The sequence below is a fragment of the Zonotrichia leucophrys genome, chromosome 3 (assembly GCF_028769735.1).
Source record: "Zonotrichia leucophrys gambelii isolate GWCS_2022_RI chromosome 3, RI_Zleu_2.0, whole genome shotgun sequence".
Taxonomy (NCBI): Eukaryota; Metazoa; Chordata; class Aves; order Passeriformes; family Passerellidae; genus Zonotrichia; species Zonotrichia leucophrys.
In genome coordinates this window covers 95871014-95891207 of record NC_088172.1, presented here as the reverse complement: position 1 = coordinate 95891207, position 20194 = coordinate 95871014, and the positions used below count along the sequence as shown (strand labels likewise).

General features: G+C 40.2%; 1 long non-coding RNA gene across 2 annotated transcripts in view; it reads left to right on the top strand.

The window, feature by feature from the left end:
* Positions 1-19698, top strand: part of LOC135445027 (uncharacterized) — a 106909-nt gene extending 87211 nt beyond the window's left edge. For both annotated transcript variants that reach the window (XR_010439433.1, XR_010439434.1), the window contains exon 5: positions 19434-19698. This is a non-coding gene — a long non-coding RNA (uncharacterized LOC135445027). The remainder of the gene's footprint in view (positions 1-19433) is intronic.
* Positions 19699-20194: the final 496 nt, after the last annotated feature.

The following is a 20194-nucleotide window of genomic DNA, read 5'->3' as shown; positions in this document are numbered from 1 at the left end:
GAAAATGAATAAATACATGGGATGGCAACTCTTGTTTTGAAATATGAAACAGAAGGATTAAGAAATCATTAGTGTTAATCCTCCCAAAGATGAATGTATAACTTATCAAGGTAATTATGTTAAAAGGAGATCATAATTGTGCAGTGGCTTCTGAGAGCAGAGGCTGCAGCCAGCTGTTCTGATGCTGAGTTAGGTGATCCTTTCCAGAGGAATGATCCCTGTCACTGCCAATCCAGGGAAGGTCCTGCCCTAAGGATGGAAGGATGGCACTGGTAGTGGAAGGGCATCTTTAGCAGATAAGAAGGGTTTTCATATCACTAGGAAAGGGAATTGGTTAATAGGTCTTAAGAAGGGCTGAAATAGGAAGGAGACACTTGCAAATCTGAAGAATATTTTTGTTGTCTTTTTTTCTTTCTGAAAAATGGACAGGAGCTGTGTGCAGATTGGGAACAGAATAAGCTGTCAAAGAACATACTAAATCTACCCACTCATTTTTTATGTGAATAAAAAGCTGAATAGAATGCTGAAATATTTTGTATATTTACAAAAAAAAAAAAAAAAAGAAAAAACACTCTTGTTAGATTTTTTTGGCAAAACTGTGTTTTGGGATTTCCCAGTTTGTTTACACTAGTTTGTTTTGGAACTAATTTACCTCTTATGCTTGAAAATTTTTGAAAGAGGTGAACTGTCTTACCTCTGCTCCCTGTGACATAAGTGCTGCAGGAACAGTTGCCATAGCAAATAAAATGATGTATTACCAGTGTCAGAGGAAAATGTTGTATTGGCCAAGATGTTTCCTCCTTCTTTGGGACATGTTATTGATGGGTTCTCCAGGTGTCTGTTGCCAGGGAGAGTGCTGGGAAACCATGTAAATCCTCCTCTTTGCAAAAAGACAACTTTTTATTTTGCTTTGATATCTGCTGCACTGCATCCTGGACATTTTTCTTTTGATCAGTCTGCTTGTAAGTGTCACCCAAGGCTGATTGGTATGGCTGCTTTTAAAAGAGAGTTTCTCCTAGAGAGTGATTTGTTGATAACCAGTGGTTGCAGCTGTTACCTTCTTAATGTGTCACTCCTACAGAGTGTAAGGGAAACAACAGTCAAAAGCACACGTGCTCAAAGGGGCTGTAGTTTCTTAAAATTTAGAATGGACTCAGCGAAACATTTTGCTCCTTAGAGGAAAAAAAAAATAAAGTACACTTATATCTTCTCTTCCAGCAAAATATCCTGTAGATGTTAAAGCCACCCTTTAGTCAAAAATTAAGGTAGCCACGTTGTGACAAGGAAATTTTATCCATGTTGTTTAGGAGACAAGGACAATCTTCTGTGCACCTGCAACAGTTTTGGCAATGTGTTGAGCTGCAACTGTGTGCCGAGTGGAAAATAGAAATGTTACAGCTGTGCAAATTGCCCTTGGACATCCTATCCCATGGGTCTCCCCAAGTTCCCTGAGGACTTTTGGTCAGGGATATCAGGACTGTGTTAGATCAGTGTGGTCAACCAGCAAAGAAGAAAGCTGTTCAGGTTTATTAAACTATCCTTTGAAGAATCAGCCTTCTTTTTAAAAGCTATTATTAGTATTAGTATTATTAGTATAGTATTGTATAATTAATAATAGCACATAATTATATATTAAATATATATTAATAATTACATAATTAATAATTAGTCACTATGTATACATATAAATATATGAAATATATAAAATATTTATAAATATATAGAAATAATAACAATGATAGTGATAATAATAATAATATCTATGTTAGTGACAGTTTGAACTGAGCCAGAATCCTTAAATAAACCCTTTGTTTAAAAGATAACTTGCCATCCTCTTGAATGTCTAGATAAACATTCCTCTGCCTCCAGCTATGTTATTTCTTTGTAGGGCCTGACATTTCCAAAAACAAGCTGACCTTGACATTGAAGATTAGATTTAAGTATTCATTAGTGGTAAATATTAGAATGATATGTATATTGTGTTTTCCAAGCCATAGGAAAATATTACTTAATTTGGACTGTCTTGCTGTGCACTTAAGTACTCTAACACAGGTTTTGGTTTCTGCGGGTTTTGATACTGAGGTGCAAAAGGTGTTAAAAAAGGAAAAAGACAAAACCCCAACAAATCTGACTGTTACTAAAACCAGGGTTAGTGGTTTACTGCTCTTTGATAGCATCAGTAAAAGTGGCAACAATGCCACTGGTGATCCTTCCTCTGCTGGGTCACCAAAGGGAAGGAGCAGTGTGACACAGAGCAAATACTTCCACTTCACTCTCAGACAGGAGGGAGAGGTATGTGGAGGGAAAAGCTGTTTCTCAGAAGAGACAATAATTGGTTTGCCTCTCCTTTTATCCATTTATTGATCCATGAGACTCCACTTTTACAGTTGTATAACAGTAAAATAAGGATTATGGGACTGTTTCATAATTATTTATTAGGTTGGCTTTTTTAATACAATTGAAAAAATCTTAAGAAATGGCAGAGAATATCTATTACAGAAACTTCTAAAACTGTGTAAACAAACATAAGCTTTTACTCATAATACAACTGTTACTGAAATAAATGGATTCTTGCCTGACTCTAAACATAGTAAGACTTGCAGAAGTACAATGCACCAGTCAGATGTTGGGTAGTGCTCCTTGAACAAGTGGAAGTTTATATCTTACAGAAGAAGTTTATAGCCCAGAAAAGTGTTGTATGAACAGAGAACCCTTCCGGCAAGGACTGACCAGTCCAGGAAGAGTCATGCTCACATAATGCCTTTTCTACTTCCAATATCAAGAGAGCCACAGCTTGGTTCAAGATCATAAGAAGCTCAGATTAATTTCTATATTTCCTAGGCATCTTTTACACAAATGTGTGTTTTATATAGTGCTTTCATTTATTTTTTCTGTTGGAGCTTATAATTGTGTAGGAGGTTATACTGAACAAATTATTTATAAGCCTCACATTATTAACATTAGTTATTGATTTTAAAATGGAAAAAAGGAACTTGTAGCAGGTGTGGGCTGACTTCCACTTTCCACCATACAAGTGCCTTTTCCAAAATTGGATGGAAACAGGAAGGTACATTTCATTTATTTTCTTCCTGTGCTTGTGGCCAGTTTCCAGCTTGTCAACGCAGTGCTCCAAAAAGGACACTGAATCATGACAAAAGCTGTCAGTACAGCTGGGATTTTCTGTAAAAATTGGGTGAAATAGTAAAATTCATATGGTTGTTGTGGCAAAACCCTATTCAAGGTCTCACTTAGTTGAATCAGAGCCCAGTTTGGTTCTAAAGTTCTCAAAACTTTTTGACTAATGTCCAGGTTAATAGTTTGCTGAAATCATGGCTGCTTTTGTATGGTAGCCTTCAGAACCTGATTGCTGAGGTTTGGCCCAAAGCAGTGTCACATATTCTATGTTTGGGGTCCTTCTGTTGTGTTGGACCAGAGCAGAAAAAGGAAAAATGTAGGTTACTCCATTTACAGCTATTTTAATCTTTTGTTTCCTTTTCTTCAACACAGAAATGGAACTTCAGACTTGTCTTCTCTGCAGAGCCTTATAAATATTCCTCTTTTCAGCATGTGGTAGTTCTTGCTGAAGGTAGATTTGAAAGAGTGGAGGCAACTTTATTTATCTTCATAAACAGCAGCTCTCCTATTTCTTGGTGCTCATGCCTAATTTATTAGGAGATTGCAAAGCTTTGACCCGTGGACAGAAAATGATACCTGCCTGGAAGTCACGTAATTCCATCAACCACAGTCTGTGGCAAGGCAAGATCCTTCACATTTGTCTGCAAACATCTGCTCATCATGGGCACTGCTATACTAGAAATAGTGGTTGCAGCTACATCTGAGGAATTCTTTAGGAAAACCAGGCAATTATTCCATTTCTCCTTTTGCCAGGCTCCAGCAGGGCTCAGACAGATGTAGGGAAACGTTATCCTCCTTGTGTGAAGATTTTCTCCACTTCCCTCAGCATGTTATCAGCAGAGCAGGGGATGTGGAGGTTGCAGTGTATTCAGGTGTGGCTGTGTTCTGAGGAGAGGGCAACTTCAGAGAGAATATTCAACAGCTCATCTTCCAGTGCTGTCAGTCATGCAAGGCACTGCTCTGTAAGCCAGTCACATCTCGCTGGTGATGCGTATTAATCCACTTTCTGCCTCCAGCATCACCTGGTTTATTTTCTATCCTGGCTTCATACCTTTTTTTGGCAAAACCACAGGGGAAATATATTTCAGTGACAGTGTATGGTAATTTTGCTCTATGCACTCTAGCTCATTACACAATCCCTGTCTTTCGAAAATAGAGAAAGGATTTATGTCTCCTACTATCGTTTCTGCCACACACTGATTCAGTGAAAGAGCTTTGTGGTGGTTGGGAGTAAATTTCATTTCCCTGCTGTTTCATGAAGTGTGAATCACTTTCTAGCAGATGATGTCACTGCCAATTTACAAGTTTTTCTTCCTCTACTCCTGTGTAGGAGGAATCATAAGTACTCTTTTTGTCATGGTAATGCTGTTAGGTGTAGAGGGTTATTCGATGCAGGAGACAGCATTCAAGCTTCTTTATTTTTGCCAGCACAGATAAATAGCTGAGTTTGAAAGGTGAGCCACGTTCAGTCTCTCTGGCTAATGGAGAATGAAGGCTTCTTCCAGGTTTGGATCTTGGATACTGCGAAGATTTGTTTTCTGTGGGGTCTATGACAGAATTTGAGCAGCGAAAAATGTGTTTATGTTGCTTTTCATTTTTGAAACAGAAGTTGACTTATACACTGTGAAGATCTTCTCCAACTAAGAGACCTTTCTCTTCTGTAAAAAAAAAAAAAAGTGCTTTTTACTGTTTAGAAGATTTTATACATATAAGTTTTGAGCTGTGGGTTCTTGGGAATTGTTCTTGACTCCTTGTTCTTGATGTTTTACTGGGAAGATACCTGTCTTTGTGTCAATTTCCACCAGCTTCATCAGCTTCTGAGTAAGAGGAAAATAGGTGGTGAATAGTGAAAACTGCTCTTGTGGAAAGAACAGTTCCTCTCCAAAACAGTTTTGTGTGGCAAGGGAAATGAATGTATATATATATATATAAAAAAAGTGAAACCTAAAAATATTAATTCACAGCACCTATCTGCTATCTTGGATGTTCTTAGGTGCCTTTTTAACCCCAACAAATAGAGCCACTGAGCTGATCTGTCTCTGTTTTACAGGTGAGGATAGTAAAGAGCAAAATGTCATTATGGCAATTGTGTCCTTCCTAGCCAAGGACCTTTCACAGCAAGGGTCTTCAAAATGACAAACTGTGATCTGTAGCAGGAGGGACAAGCCATCAGGACTAGTTAGGAGGATGGAAAATCAGCATGTGCAGGAAAACTGACACTCCAAAAAGGAGCATGTCAGCTGAGAGGCAAGAATATATTGTAGCTACCACTGAGAGAGTAAAGGTCATTCACAGACTATGAGTCTATTAATCTTCAGAGGCAGGTATTAGTCCTTTATGTAATTCACATGTTATAGAATTCTTCTTTAAGCATATTCTACTACACACATCCTTCTTCAGATGCATGTGGTGCCTTCATATCAGGTTTGGCATCTAATTTCAATCTGCTCTTAGCAGATTTCTCATGTGTGTCATACAGTCAGTATGTAAGTAGATAAAAGCTATGGATTAGGAAGGATGGGTGGAAATTATTCCTTAAAAACCTGAAATAGAAGTAGGTCTCGTTTGATCTTATCTCTTCCAAAGACCTCAGTCTTGAGAGCTGTACCATCCAGGTTTGCTGGTTGGCTCTTAACTAAAATATAGGCTCTTGTTGAGTGCTTGAAAATGTGTTTAAAACTGCATCAAAGGCAGGTAAGCCCTGCAGAGAGACCTGGACAAAGGAGAGGACTGGGCAATCACCAACCTCAGGAAGTTCAACCAGGGGAAGTGCCAGAATCTGCACCTGGGATGGGGCAACCCTGTATGTACAGACTGGAGAATGAGAGGCTGGAAAGCAGTGCCATGGAAAGGGACCTGGGGATCCTGGTCCATGGCAAGTTGAACATGAGCCAGCAGTGTCCTGGCAGCCAGGAGGGACAAACCTGTCCTGGGGACATCAGGGACAGCACCAGCTGGGCAAGGGAGGGGATTGTCCCCTCTGCTCTGCACTGGGGCAGCCTCACCTCCAGTGCTGGGGGCAGCTTTGCGTGCCAGAATATAAAAAAGATATAAATCTGTAGGGAGTGACCAAAGGAAGGTGATGAGGATGATGAAGGGCATTGAGGGGATGCCTTGTGAGGCGCAGCTGAGGGCACTTGGTCTGTTCAGCCTGGAGGAGACTGAGGGGAGACCCCAGTGCAGTTACAGTTCCTTGTGAGGGGGAGAGGAGGGGCAGGCACTGATCTCTGCTCTCTGGTGACCAGGGACGGGACCTGAGAGAGCAGCCTGAAGCTGAATCAGGGGAGATTTAGGTTGGATGTGTGGAAAATGTTCTTCAACCAGAGAGTGGATGGAACAGGTTCCCCAGGGCAGTGGTCACAGCACTGGGCCTGGCAGGCCTCAGGAAGGCTTTGGACAATATTCTCAGGCACTTGGTGTGCTTCTTGGGGGTGCTGTTGTGTAGATGGACTTGATGATCCCTGTGTATCCCTTCCAACCCTGTGATTCTATGAAAATATGTCTGTCCCATCAACTCCTCATCCTCTGTAGACAGGTCCAGTGGGGTCATTCCTAATAGCAGCAGCTGAAGAGCCCCGCCTTATTGTATTCTTCCTCTCAAGGAACTGAGATCATCACTAATGTCTCTTTATGTTAACAAACAATAACTTTAATATTGCTGTCAGAAGAAGCACTGTACTCTGCAGAGAGTGTGTGGGCTGGCTGTGTAATTGCCATGGCACATCCTGCCCAGGTACAGCGTGCCCAGGCCCAGGCACCTGCACTGCTGACAGTGCCTGGATCACACAGTGCTATTCCCAGGCACCTGGGATTCCTTTTATTGAAAGGCAGATCCTAATTACAGATGTTCATGCCCTACATTTTTGGTTTTTTTTTTTTTTTTTTGCTGGCATATTTGACTCACAAGCAGTGGGAGAGAGCTCATGGGCTTTTAATGTCTGATGAACATTCTTGATGCATTTGTAATCACAGAAGAGTTGAGTTGCTGCCTTTCAATAGCTGTGTGTGGACTTGTGCTGATTTGTGAGCCATATTTGGTAAAAATACCCCAAACTCTTAGTTCTCTGCATCCAACATTTTACTACAGTTGCAGAAAGCAACCTGGATTTATTGAAGGCATGTTTTGTAGTGGAGAGTTTCAGAAAGCCTAGTCCAGTACCCTATAAATTATATGCTCAGCTGCATGACCAAGTCACCATAAAAGTCCATTCCATGACATGATGAGTTGCTCATTTTTGTTTTCTACATTCCCTTTGCCATTTTACTGGATTTGTAAAACATAAATCCTGACACTGTCAAAGTCTGATGCAATTACAGGTGCCTGACAGAAGTTTCCTCACTCATCAGCAGTGAGCCATGTTACTCAGAACATTTGGCCACACAATTTCCACCCCCACCCCATGCTCTTGCAGAATAAACACTTTTTGCAGATTTTTAACTACATGATAATTTACAGAAAATCTTTTTTATATCTTACAGCAACACTATATGCTACCCTTAAAAGAATTGCTGATACCGAAGGACTAGTTAGCACAACCTATTACAGGGCAAGAAAGTTACTGCACTTTCTATATGTTTCACTGTATCTTCAGAACTAGCTAAACTACCAGCAGCTTCCCTGTGGGCATCTAGATATATAGAAAGTAGAAAAAAAGGAGGCCCAAGTTAGAGCAGTCTGCAGCTGCAGTTTAAAACATCTGTTTTTCCCAGAAGTGATTTTTTTTCTTCCCCCTACAATTTTATCCAAATTTCTCAGTTTTCTGTGAAGGAGAAATTGCCCTGAGTGCTGCAATGTGGTCCTCTTGTGTGTATGAATTATGATTCAGCCTTTAATCACACCTCCTCTAGGACCTCTTTCTGTTCTGGTAGAAAAGGTGAACAGTGCTTGATTACTTATTAATGAGGACATGTACTACGTTGGAAAAACTATTAATAATCCCATGGATAGATTTTTCCATGATGCTCCTCAGTGCAGTGTCTGAATGCCTTATAGATGTCAGTTTTATCTTCAAATTAACCTGGGGTGTAAAGTCATGACAAAGTTTCTGCTTTGCGGACTGGGAATTCAGATAAGAGGTTGAAGGCAAGAAGGGCCCACCAGTTGTTGGTTGTTTATTCAACAAATATGAAACACCATTGTGACCGTGGTCACAGGGGTTTTCAGGTGAAGGAAGAGACGAGAATGTTGACTCCATGTTCAGAAGGTTTGATTTATTATTTTATGATACATATATTGCATTATAACTATACTAAAAAGAAATAAAATGAAAAGTTTTCCTCAGAAGCTAGCTAAGCTAAGAATAGAATAGAAAAGAATGATAACAAAGCCAGCTCTCTCGGACTCTGTCCAAGATAGCTCGGTCCTTGATTGGCCATTAATTATAAACGTTCAAGATGGCCCAATCAAAAATCCACCTGTTACATTCCATAGCAGCAGATAACCATTGTTTGCATTCTTCTTCTGGGGCCTTAGCTTCCCAGAAGGGAAAATCCTAAAGAAAGGATTTTTAGTGAAAAAGATGTCTGCGACACACCATCTGTTTATTAAAGTGAGATAATGTTTTTGTTGTTATCTGTTGGGTCTGTGGGTACTCAGCATTTCTGCTAATTAGATCCAGCAATTTTCAGGTGACTACTTAGAGATAAGTATATTTTCCTCAAGTTCTTTACACATTTAATCACTGCAGGCAAAGATATTTAGGTACTTTGTAGATCTCAGTGACTTCTCAGCAAACAATTGAATTTAAGTGATTTGCTTGGTCCTGGTATAAATGCTGTAGCAGAAACATGCACAGAATCTGACTCCTTGTGGAAGCATTTACCTCAGACCTCTCACATAAATGATTCTCCTCTTAACTGTTGCAGTCCTTTGCTTTCCCTGTGTGGTGCAGATGTGATGAGGAGTTGCACCTTCAACCACTTCATTTGCTGATCCATGCTTTGCGCAGCTCTCCCTGTTTCCAGGAGGGAAATGCTGGGACTGCTGGCCTCCCTGTGTCCTTCAATGCTGTCTCTGTGTCTGGAGGAGGTGGAACTGAGCCTGGCCTTGACCAGGTAGGAGAAACAAGCTGACTAAAGTATTTCTGGCATTTTCCAACCTGGCCTTTTACGGCTTTATAAAGTATTTGCAGACTGCTGTGCAGGGACTTTCAGTAAAACTGGCTGCCACATAACTGGGACAGGGGAGAGCATGACAGACAGCACCTTGGCCCAGTGGAGCCTCTAAAAGTGCCTTTATGACCAACCAAACCTGAGTTTTCACTATTTCTCATGAAATCTGTCTCACTAGTGTTTACCTTCTGTGCATTACTTTCAAAATGCTAAAAAAGGCACAGTGGCCATACATTGTTTTTATCATTTTCATGGACCAGACAAGCATGACAAAGCTGAGCAACAGTGGCCTCTCTTTAGTGGGAAAAAATTAAAAAAAAAAAATCTCTGCTTCTCTGCTGTGGATACTGTGCTTGCAGACACCAGCCAAGCCCAAAGGTATTTCTAGAAGCAAAAAAAAAAAAAAAAAAAAAAGAAAGAAAGGTGTCAATAGAGTTAATAGTATGATGGGCTGTGACAGAATAAAGGTAGACAGAAAATAATTTGTGGCAGGACAGCTACAGGAGATACAGGGATAAAATGAGAAGAAACAGCAGGGAAGCACCTGTTAGTGCCTCAGACTGGCTCTGTGAGGAAAGTTAAGAAAGTGTTGGGATTGGGGAGGCAAGGTAAAATGTACAGTCTAAGAAATAGAAAAGGAAGCTGGGTGGACATAAGATTCTTTGGGAATTTTTTGCAGAAGGCGGCGAAGATCCCCAAAAACACAGCAGGAAGGTGGCTATAGTTTATAGATGAGTGATAGTTCCAAAAGCTTTGTGTATTGTGTCAGCCATACAGAGATTCTGCATGGATGTGCAGGAGGCACTGGACAAGACATGATCTTTGTTACTTAGGAGTAGACTTCACCCCCAAAGCCTTGGTTCATTCAAAGCAACCTACAGAAAAAAAGATTATTTTTTCCAGTTGAAAATGACATTTTAAAACACACCATGTCATTCTAGTGAAGTCAGACAGATCAGTCAGGCAAAAATATGACAGTGATTAAATTTTTTTTTATTGTATGCCTCTCATCAGGCTTGCAGGCTACAAATGTATGCAAATAAAGCATCAATTTTGTTTCAGTCTCCCAGATATAAAATGAAGTTCCCATCTGCCATCTTGTGCTTTTCTCTGACTTTCATTTAGCCCAGTCTTATCCCAGTCTGAACTGAGCATCACTATCTCCCCATAAGTGGAAGAAGAGAGGTCATGGTTTTCCAATTCCCCATTTGCCAGTAACTTTGTGGTATTTATGGTCCTATTTCTCCTTAGCAGCTCACTTTAGAGGGGCAATATGGGTTGGTCTAACCTTCTAATCCCTTTGGCAGGAAATCTTTAGTTTACTGGAGCCAGAATTGCTGCACATTCCAGGCAGCAATCCATTGCACCAGGTTGAAGACCTATAAAGAGTAGCCCATTGTCACAGACATCTTTTATGAAAAATCCTTTCCTTAGGATTTTTTCTCCTGAGAAGCTGGGAGGCCTCAGGAACAAAATGTAAACATTGATTATCTGCTGCTGTGGAATGCAACAAGTGCATCTGTGATTGGTCTCATGTGCTTGTTTCTAATTAATGGCCAATCACAGCCCAGCTGTCCAGACTGTCTCAGTCAGTCACAAGCCTTTGTTATCATTCCTTTCCTATTCTTAGCTAGTCTTCTGATCATTCTTCTATTCTTTTAGTATAGTTTTAATATGATATATATCATAAAATAATCAATCAAGCCTTCTGAAACATGGAGTCAACATTCTCATCTCTTCCCTCATCCTCAGACCCCTGTGAACACCACCACAGCCCATGAACCCATTTTTGCATTGCTAACATATCTTAGAAAGATGCTGAGGTGACAGTGACAGCTGGAGACCCAGCTCAAAGGAGGAGGAGGAGGAAGGAATACTTTAATCACCCACTCAGTAGCTAGACCAGGAAGAGAAGCCTCTGCCTTGGCTTGGCACAGACAGTCCAGGAGATGTGCTGGGCCTTTCTGCAAGGTCTTGGAGGTATCTGCAGGGTTTTAATGGTGGCAATGCTGTGACTGTGTGGGCTCTGTTCTCACACTTGCCTCATGGGGCTTAGCTCCTGCCTGGTGCCTGATGCTCCAGCAGGCATTCCTACTTCAACAGCCCCTGAGTTGTTAAAAACAGGCATGTGATGTTTGTGAGTGATAAATGTCAGTGTTTCAAGAACAGGTGTCTGAATACTTTTGTGGTTTCAGTGACCACGTGGCACTATCATGTAACTTAGAAATGTTCTTATTGGTGAAGAAGCCAGTTCTGATTATTTTCTTTCTAAAAGCAGAGCACTATAATATCCAGACCATTGTCTGATTTTAGTGTGTTTTGTACCTCAGGGTCCTATATTATATACATCTGCATGAGCTGGATGCTTTTCATTACTGAGTACTCCATGAACTGGATATTTTTAGAGGACAACCTGCTGCTCATGCTGGTTTTTTCAAGCTCCTTTCTTTAAGCCAATCCTGTTAAATTGTGTTGAGCACAATGGCTATCACTTTATATCTGTAAAACTGGTTATTTTTTTTTCCTTATGGCAGAGTTTGCTATAAAAGAAAAAGGTGATGGGGTCTGGGGTGAGGGGAAGATGTATTATTCCAAGCCTGAGAAATCTTTGAGTGAGGTTGAGCACAGTGGTGATGCCTGTAACCTGTGAAAGCACTTTCACCAACAGCTTACCCCCAATGCCTGTGGAAACAAATCCTATTCAGTATGATATATGAAAGCATAACCCTCTGTAGTAAAGGAATCAATGGAAGCATTCATATAATAGATGACTCTTCAGGCTTGTGCAGTCTGCTGCTCAAACATAATTGGCATCCATGTAATAAAATACTGAGCACCCAGGGAAATGTTTGAGATGTTTATGAGTCATCACATGGTTTATTGTAGGAGACTGGCACAGAGCTGTTTAAAGCAGAACAGGCTAACTAGCGCCTGAGTTAGCATTACAGTTTTTAACACCGTGATAAAGAAACAAACAGAATTTAGACTTATGTGTATTTAACTAATGTATCATCCAAGTGAGTTATTAGGGGTCTGGTGGGTACAATAGAACATCAGGTTGGCAAACCAGTGTTTTTACATGGAATCCTTAGGTTGTTGCTCCAAGATGCAGATGAGAAATTCAGGCTTTAAACTGCAGTGTTGCTGACAGGCAGAACCAAGCCACAGTGCCTTTGCACATTGCAGGCTTCTCTGAATGGAGCCTGTCTTTTTCTCTATGCCTACATAATGTTTAGCACAGCTGGGAGTCCTTATCTCAGCCAAAGGCCTCTCTAGATGCCACTGTAAAGGAAACAATAATATATTTGTCAGCTGCATGCATTAAGCATGTTAATAATTTCCCTGTTCATAAAAAGGACCTGCTTGCCTGGCGTTTGAGCAGACTTGCAGCCTCTTGATCTTACCCTGCAGTCCTTGGGCTCTGTCTGTTCAGAGAACTATGCTAAAATAACTCTTCCAGAGCTCTCTAATATCATGACAACACCTAAGAAGCAAGTTTAAAGGCAGCTCTAGTCTGACAACATACTGCAGTCTGCAATGTAGACACATTAATGTTAACTGTTGTGCTTGCCCTGAGAGATGCTTCTCACACACAGATTAAGAAACTGTGTGTGCTGAACTGTCAGAGCTTTCCTCTTGTTTCAGCTTGGCTCACTTGACTTTTAATTTAAATCACCTTTCATTCAACTGATTTTTTTTTTTTTTTGAGTGAAGCAAGAGAAAGCAAATGAGTCCAGCTTCTCTCTGCAATAGAAACTGAGTGGGTGCAATGATCTCCAGCACAAAGTAGCAGCCAGATGTTGATGTTTGTTTTGTTTTGCTGAGTAACAAAGCTCAGCACATCTGTGTCCACACCACCCTTGCAGTGGGTACCAATTCTTTTCATTCTTAAAGCTTTCTGTTCCACCACAGCAAATGGGAAAAAGGAAATGGTGCTCTGCCTTTTGATTGCTGCATTAGCACTTTCTACTTTTTTCTTTTTTGTCTTCATCGCTCTCCTCTCATTCCTGTTTTGATTGTGGGATGGGTCAATTTATATCAGAGCTTTGAACCTTCAATTTCACTAGAAAGATCTCTCTCATTTGGTGATGGTCCTGTGAAATAGGTTTTGTTTCACTGTCTTTGTATTTCTGTATTATGGGGTTATTCTGGGGATGTGGGTAGGTGCCTGCATGACAAGGGGAGAGACTGAGAGGGAGATATTGATCAGGATTTCTCTCATTCTTAACAGAAACTCTCTTAACATGTGATTTTGGACAGTTGAGCCAAGTTTTCAAAGTGAGTAAACACAAGTGGAGTTCTTGAGAATCAGGAAAAAGTTTTGATTCAGGGGATTAGTATGGTTCCTGCCCTCTGAGATGTGAAAACCAGAACTGATATCACAGAACTAGAGATGTAGAAATGGGGGGAAAACCCCCATGATTTAAAAAAAAGAAATTATCATCCATCCATGGAAAATACTGTTAAATCTTGCAGAGTGGAAGGGTGGTAGCTGTGGTACCAAGCTGCACGAGGATGTGGAGGGGTGCAGGAGAGCAGATGGAGGCAGATTCCCCAAGGTGTAACTGCTGTGCTTTATGTCAATGCTGAAGCACAACGAGACCCAGGAACAGGATAAAGAAGATAAAAATGTGCAACAATTTAAATCAATCTGAATATGGGCCTTTGCTGCAGTCCAGGTGGACTCACTGACCTCACAGACCTAAGCATTGCATCAAGACCTAAATTACATTAAATTAAATTTAATAATTAAATTTAGAGCCACACCAGGCTTTCTGGACAAGGTTTATAGTTCTCTCTTGGTAGGTAGACTCTGCAGTCAGTTTTCTGGAGCTGAGGATTTGCCAAACCTTGCCCAGTGGAGGCCACTGGACTCCATCTGTATGACATAAAATCTGTAGCTTTCCTTTAGGTTCTCTGATAAGGAGTTGGAAGCTCCACTCACTTAACACTACATCCCTTCAGGTCTTCAAACCTCCAGGCTACAGGAAATTCATGTGAAAATATCCCAGCACAATTTCTTTTGGGACTTCCTAATTTTCTCTAGTGTGGAATGTGTTCTAAGAATAGATAGTTTATAGCACGTATTCAATACATTCCCCTATATTCCTCTGAGGGAAGATCTAAAATGAGAAGCAGCATAAGAAAAGTGGAAATAAAAATATTTTGAGTCTCAGCAGAAATTCAGTGCGGATTTAATCCCAAGATGATTTTGTATATTATGGCCATTCTTATTTACTCAGGGGTGATTTGTGTGGAGTTAAGAAAATGAAGGTTTGAAACTTAGTTTTTTCTTAAGTGGCTGCATAAAATGGGGATTAATCTAAAAGTCAGAACAGGGCCCTGACTGATTTCCTTTACATTTTAGACTTTGAAGAGAATGAAGAAATGTATATTCATTATTTGACTTTTGTAGTAAAAATGAAAGTAGGATGAAGATATTTTCTCTCAGTAGTCTTTCACAAAGGTTGTTTTCCCAGTGATATTAGAACTATATTATTTATTTTATGGTGTTAATTTCATGGGCATGTGGTGCTGCAGTATTTAACTGCGATAGCAGTGTGGCTGTATGCTAATAAATACCTTTAAAGCATGAGTGAAAATATGTAATACCTGTTGCAGTGTACTTAGCTGTAGAAAAGTGAATGTTAAAATAATTACTCAAAGAGATTTTTTTTAAGGAAGTGACAAATTGCAGTTGTTTTTTTCTCCACCATTTGCTTTTCCCAGCCTAGAAGGTGGTCAATGAGTAGCACATTTTCACTCTGGATTGTAAGGATGAGAATTTTGCAAATTGCACAAATTACTTAGTAAAAAGGCAATGGCTGTATTTTTGAAACTGCTAAAAAGTTCTTTATGGATTGTTAAAACCTTGACAAAAATTACCATTGCAGACTTCATTTCTTTTAAGTGGGATGACACAGCAGAACCTTGCTTTTCTAGCAAGCAGATTCTGTGTCAAATCTTGCTACAAATTTAGTTTAAAAAGTACCGAATAACCCTTTTCTCCTATTGTTTAATTCATTAGCCAACCTATGGGAAGGATTCAGGTATGGGTAGAGAGATTGATTTCCTAATATCACATTTTGCTCTAAATCCCTGGGCAATGTAAAATCTTAATTTTCTCTATCACTACTATTATGAAGAGATGGTAAAATATAAACTGATGGGTTGAGACCCAGTCCTGTCCCCTGAACAGAAAGGGCAGAGCCAGCAGCAAACAAGAGTGAACCCTGCAGCCTTGGTCACCTCTCTGCTGCTATTGCCATACCTCTGGTGCAGGGCGAAAGCCAGGTCTGAGAGCAGCACTGGGGGCTGCAATTGGGAAGGGGTTCCAGGTCTGAGGATAAGTTCATGTTTGTCCTTCTGCACATTAAGAAAATGAATACAGGCTAAGCTGATCTGGTTTTCTATGGGCTTAGAGGGACTTTGTTTCTGCTTAGTCAAGAGTGGCATGCCCTCAAAATCACCAATTTCCAAGTCACAGGCCTACAAGTGGCTGGAATTAGCTTTGAGTCAGCGTTTCCACAACTCAGTGCAGCCGAAAGTTGTTGGCTCTGCTTCCCTCAGGGATGTTCCCTCTGTGGCACAAAGGTCCTCACTGATGGGGAAAGGATGCTTTTTGCTGCTTGGCACTAAGAGGTTGTCTTGTGCATAGTCCTTGATAGTCTCCTTCCTGCCAGCTGTGGTAGGTTTTGCGTTTTCAAAAGAGGGATTTGTTCTTTTGACTGATTTTTCAGTGTGTAGCTTCTCATTGCTCCTTCCCAGCTTATTGCTAATCCTAAACCTTGGCTTCCTTGGGGGAACGATGACATGTAGCTCTTTATTTTTCTGTTTTCTTTTTTATTGTTTCTATAACTTGCTGCATCCTAGACAATTCAGTTGCTGTGCAATTATATATCTTGCATTTCTGTTAGCTTCCCCCTCAAATATGCCTGCAAAACCCTGTGTTCCATGCAGCAAAGTTCTCCCTGCATGTAACCAAAGCAAGGGAAGCACTGTGAGACTTATGCAAAAATCCTTTTCCAGCTATAGAAAATTTCTGTAAATGCTGTGGTCACTGGTCTTGGGGTCTAGTCATATACCAGAATGATTTGTTGCTGCCAAAATGAGAGTAAAATGTCATTTCTGGTGACTCTTTTTATTTCTTTTAATAACTCAGTCTACTGTATGAGAAAGTCTTACAAAACTTAATTTTGACTCAAGCCTCAGTTCAAGAGCACCTTTTAATTGGTTTCTCTGGGACTTCAAAATTATTTCCTGCAGTTAATTGTTGAAGTGGGGAAAAATACTATAGGATTTCATGGATGCCTAATGGACATGTTCTAGAGAGTCAGACATGAATAATCCCCCAGCTTGTGCCATTCTCTAATATTCCTTTATGCATTTTATTTGCACTTTTTCTACTTCCTCATCTGTACTTTTTTTTTTTTTTGGCCTCTATGTCTGGATGCAGCATTTCCACATGGGGTCAAACATGAAACAGGCAGCTTCTACTTTCTAAAGACTTTCTGGTATTCTGGTTAAAACAATTGGAGAAGGGTTCTGCACACTACACTGAGGCAGCTTTCCACAGACCATCAGGAAGAGCTCCAGGAGAGCCACTGAAGGAGTGTGGATCAGCTTGAAAATCTCTTGGAAATTATCAGTGGATATGGTGTCTATCTTCTTCTCCATCTTAAACAGTTGCAATGCCATTAAAAGTCAGTTTGCTTCGCAGCAGAAGTGGTTGTGTTTCAGAAATGAGAGGAACAATCGCTGTGTGCAGTTGGCAGATGAGTTTCTAATGTGCTTGGGGATTCTTTTCCATGCTGTAAATTCAAATTACATCTCATCATGAGCCTAGTTAAAGAACAGAATGTGTCACAGTAGAGAAAACGAAAACCAGGGACAGATTGTGATCCTGTTGGCAATTATGGAAGTCTAGACTACTTCACTGTCATTTCCTATCCCAGGATGAATGAAAAGCAGGGTAGGGGGTCTACTGGGGAAGAAAGCAAACAAACAAACTTCTTATACTGATATTGGACAATTTATGAGAGAGCTGTTCTTGTATTTCAAGCGATTTAAGCACTAGGAGCAATGCAAATATGTAAACATAAATATTGCAAATAAATAAAAAATGTAGCAGTTTATTTTAATTTTCGGCTTTGTCAAGGTTTCTTTTCATTGAATCACAGATTGCTTTGGATTGGAAGGGACCTTGGAAGGGAATGGGTTTGCCCCATTCCAGGTGCAGCACCTACTCTTGGTCTTAATAAACCTCATGAGATTCTCATGGGAAAAGGAGCTTGTCCAGGTTCTGGTTAAGCCCCCAGGCAGGGAGTCAGAAAGGGAATTTACTTGTCTTGTATCACTGGCCACACTTGATGACCAAGGCAAAATGTAAAATTAATTACTTTTTAATATAAAATTTAACGCATGTTCCTGGAACACTGTCATGAAATAGAAACTAAATTCATATTCCAATAATAATGAGTGATGTAGAGACCTGAAGAAAAGTCAGAAATGAAATCTAACTAAATCCTTGGGGTGTATCAAAAATTGTAGAGAGCACATGTTCCCTACAGCTTCTCCATAATTTTTTAATCTTTCATTAATCATGTCTGGCTTTATTGTTATCATCTTTGTGCAAACCCTGGTGTGTTCATATGTGAAACAGACTTTTGTGTAGCAGACTGTGTTATTTGCTATGCATGGAATTATGAGTTTGTTTGTTTGTGTCATCCTGGGAATGAGTGTGTCACTTCTCCTGGGCATTTGGTGGCATAAAGCCACTAAAATGCACCAGCAATGACCCCTGGTGCTTTACAAAAGGAAGCGATAAAAACTATCTTGTCGTGTTTAAGTGGCAGGGGAATTTAGGTATGTTATCCAGAATGCAATTATTCAGCTTGGAGCACAGCCAAGGCAGTGAGACTAACAATGTGTTTAATCTTATGAAAAGATGGCATGGGATCTTTAATGACCATGTTTTGTCAGTATCTCGGATTTATGATGTCTCTCAGAGACAGTTCTTGTGGTGTCGTGCTCAAAAGACATAATTAGAAGATCCGTAACTCTGCTGAGCTTTGTTTCAGCTGGTCTTTTTCAGAGAGATGTGCATTTATTCAGTTTTATTTCTAATCTGTTCGGTGCAGCCCTGTGAAGTCGGGGAGCCAGCCCTGGGAGGAAGCAGCTGGTCCGACCCCATGCCATCCATTGATGGGGAAGCTGTTTCCCTGACAACGGCAAGACAAGAAACCAGACAGAGGCTCTTTTCCAGTTCATGTTTCTTTTTCACTCGCTGTTACTGGCACTCATTAGCTTCTGAGGAAGAATCAGATAGCCCCTATCAAACCAAACTAAAGCCGAGTGGAACGGTGGAAATGTCACCACGTTTTCAAGATTTTCAAGGCTGTGAGCTTCTGTGAAGCCGGCTGTTATCAACATTAATTTTCTATTTAAAAGTATTAACAAACTAGGAATTTTTTTTCCCCATTTGGGAATTATTCATGGCACTCTATAGAAACAAAGAAGCAAGGTAAAAGAGTAAAAATTGCTGCACTAGCTTGGCTTCACGCTTTGTGCAGGATGCCTTTGTCTGTGTAAAAATGCAGCTAAAGGGAGGGTTTGTGACTCAATTAGGGCTGTAGAGCTGGTGGACATGGTGAAATTCACATCTGCCTTTTTATTCAAACTCCTGACATTTTGGACTTCCTCAGGAAAAAGAGAAGCTGAGAGACAAGAGAAGGAGGTGACAGCCAGGTTGGCACAGGAGGCTGACAGCAAAGGCATGCTGGTGTTTTGATGCCTGTGCAAATAAGACCCAAGAGTTTGAGTCCACTGTGCCTCCCGTAAACTCTCACCTGGGATACTGTCATTTCTTTGACATTTTGAAAATGTTTTTTTTTTTCCTTGAATATCTAGTGAAAATGACTGCATGAGTTGAAGGGCAATAGTAAAGATTCCAGAACTTTTTAACATTGGGTAAGGGATCCTGTATTTATTTGGCTCAGTGTAAGAAAAGCTTGATTTCTTGTTTTCTTATGTTAAAGTTAATAAATACATCTTGTACGATATGTGACACCAAAACAGTGAACTCGGGAATTACTAAAACAGTAATTCCACAGAATATAAACCAGTACAAAATACTTGAGTAATTTAATACATTAATTAAGAACATTTTTTTTTCTTTTTCCTACAAGGATGGCATTGCCAGAAAATTTCTGTGAGGCTTTGAAGACTCCTTCCGTGTGATCCTCCTGAGGAATTCATGTAGCAGAGGTTGTTGCGAGAGGAGCCTGGTCCAATCCTCCAGATACAGTATATCTGGTGTGAGTGTGATCAATGCATTTCTAAAATACAGGCTGGATTTCTGCCAGTTCCTGAGGTAGCTTAAAATTCTGGGCAGACTAAAATGCTGCTGACTGACTAAGTAGCGTGAAATGTAGGGAATATACAGAGATATCAAAAAACTTGAGTCTTAACCATCCTAAAGAATTATTCATTCATAAATTGAACAAACAAGTTGTATCTATGAATAGGCAGCATAAAGCTGTCATTTTTATAAAATAACTTTTTGTTTTTTCAAAAGCTCTGTGCCTTTTAACGTTATTGTGGTTACAAGCTATAAAATTTAATAATGACCATCATGTTGTTGTAGGCAATGCAAACACAGGATATTTTAATGTCTCAACAGTTACTGCTCTTGCAGATGCTCTGAGCAGACTACTAATCTTTGGTCTTTGGAGATGGATAAAGCCTGGGCTACGACATTTATTTATTATTTTTTCCTAGGAAGTGTTAAGGCAGTGCTATGGGTGTATATGAGAGGCTGCCTTGTCTTGGACTGCAACATGGAAAATTTTTATGCAACATCAGGCTCAAGTCATGTGAAACTAAAGCTCTTAAAGCTAGCATGCACTGATCTCCTTCAGGAAAGGTAGCATCCATCCTTCTGCCCAAC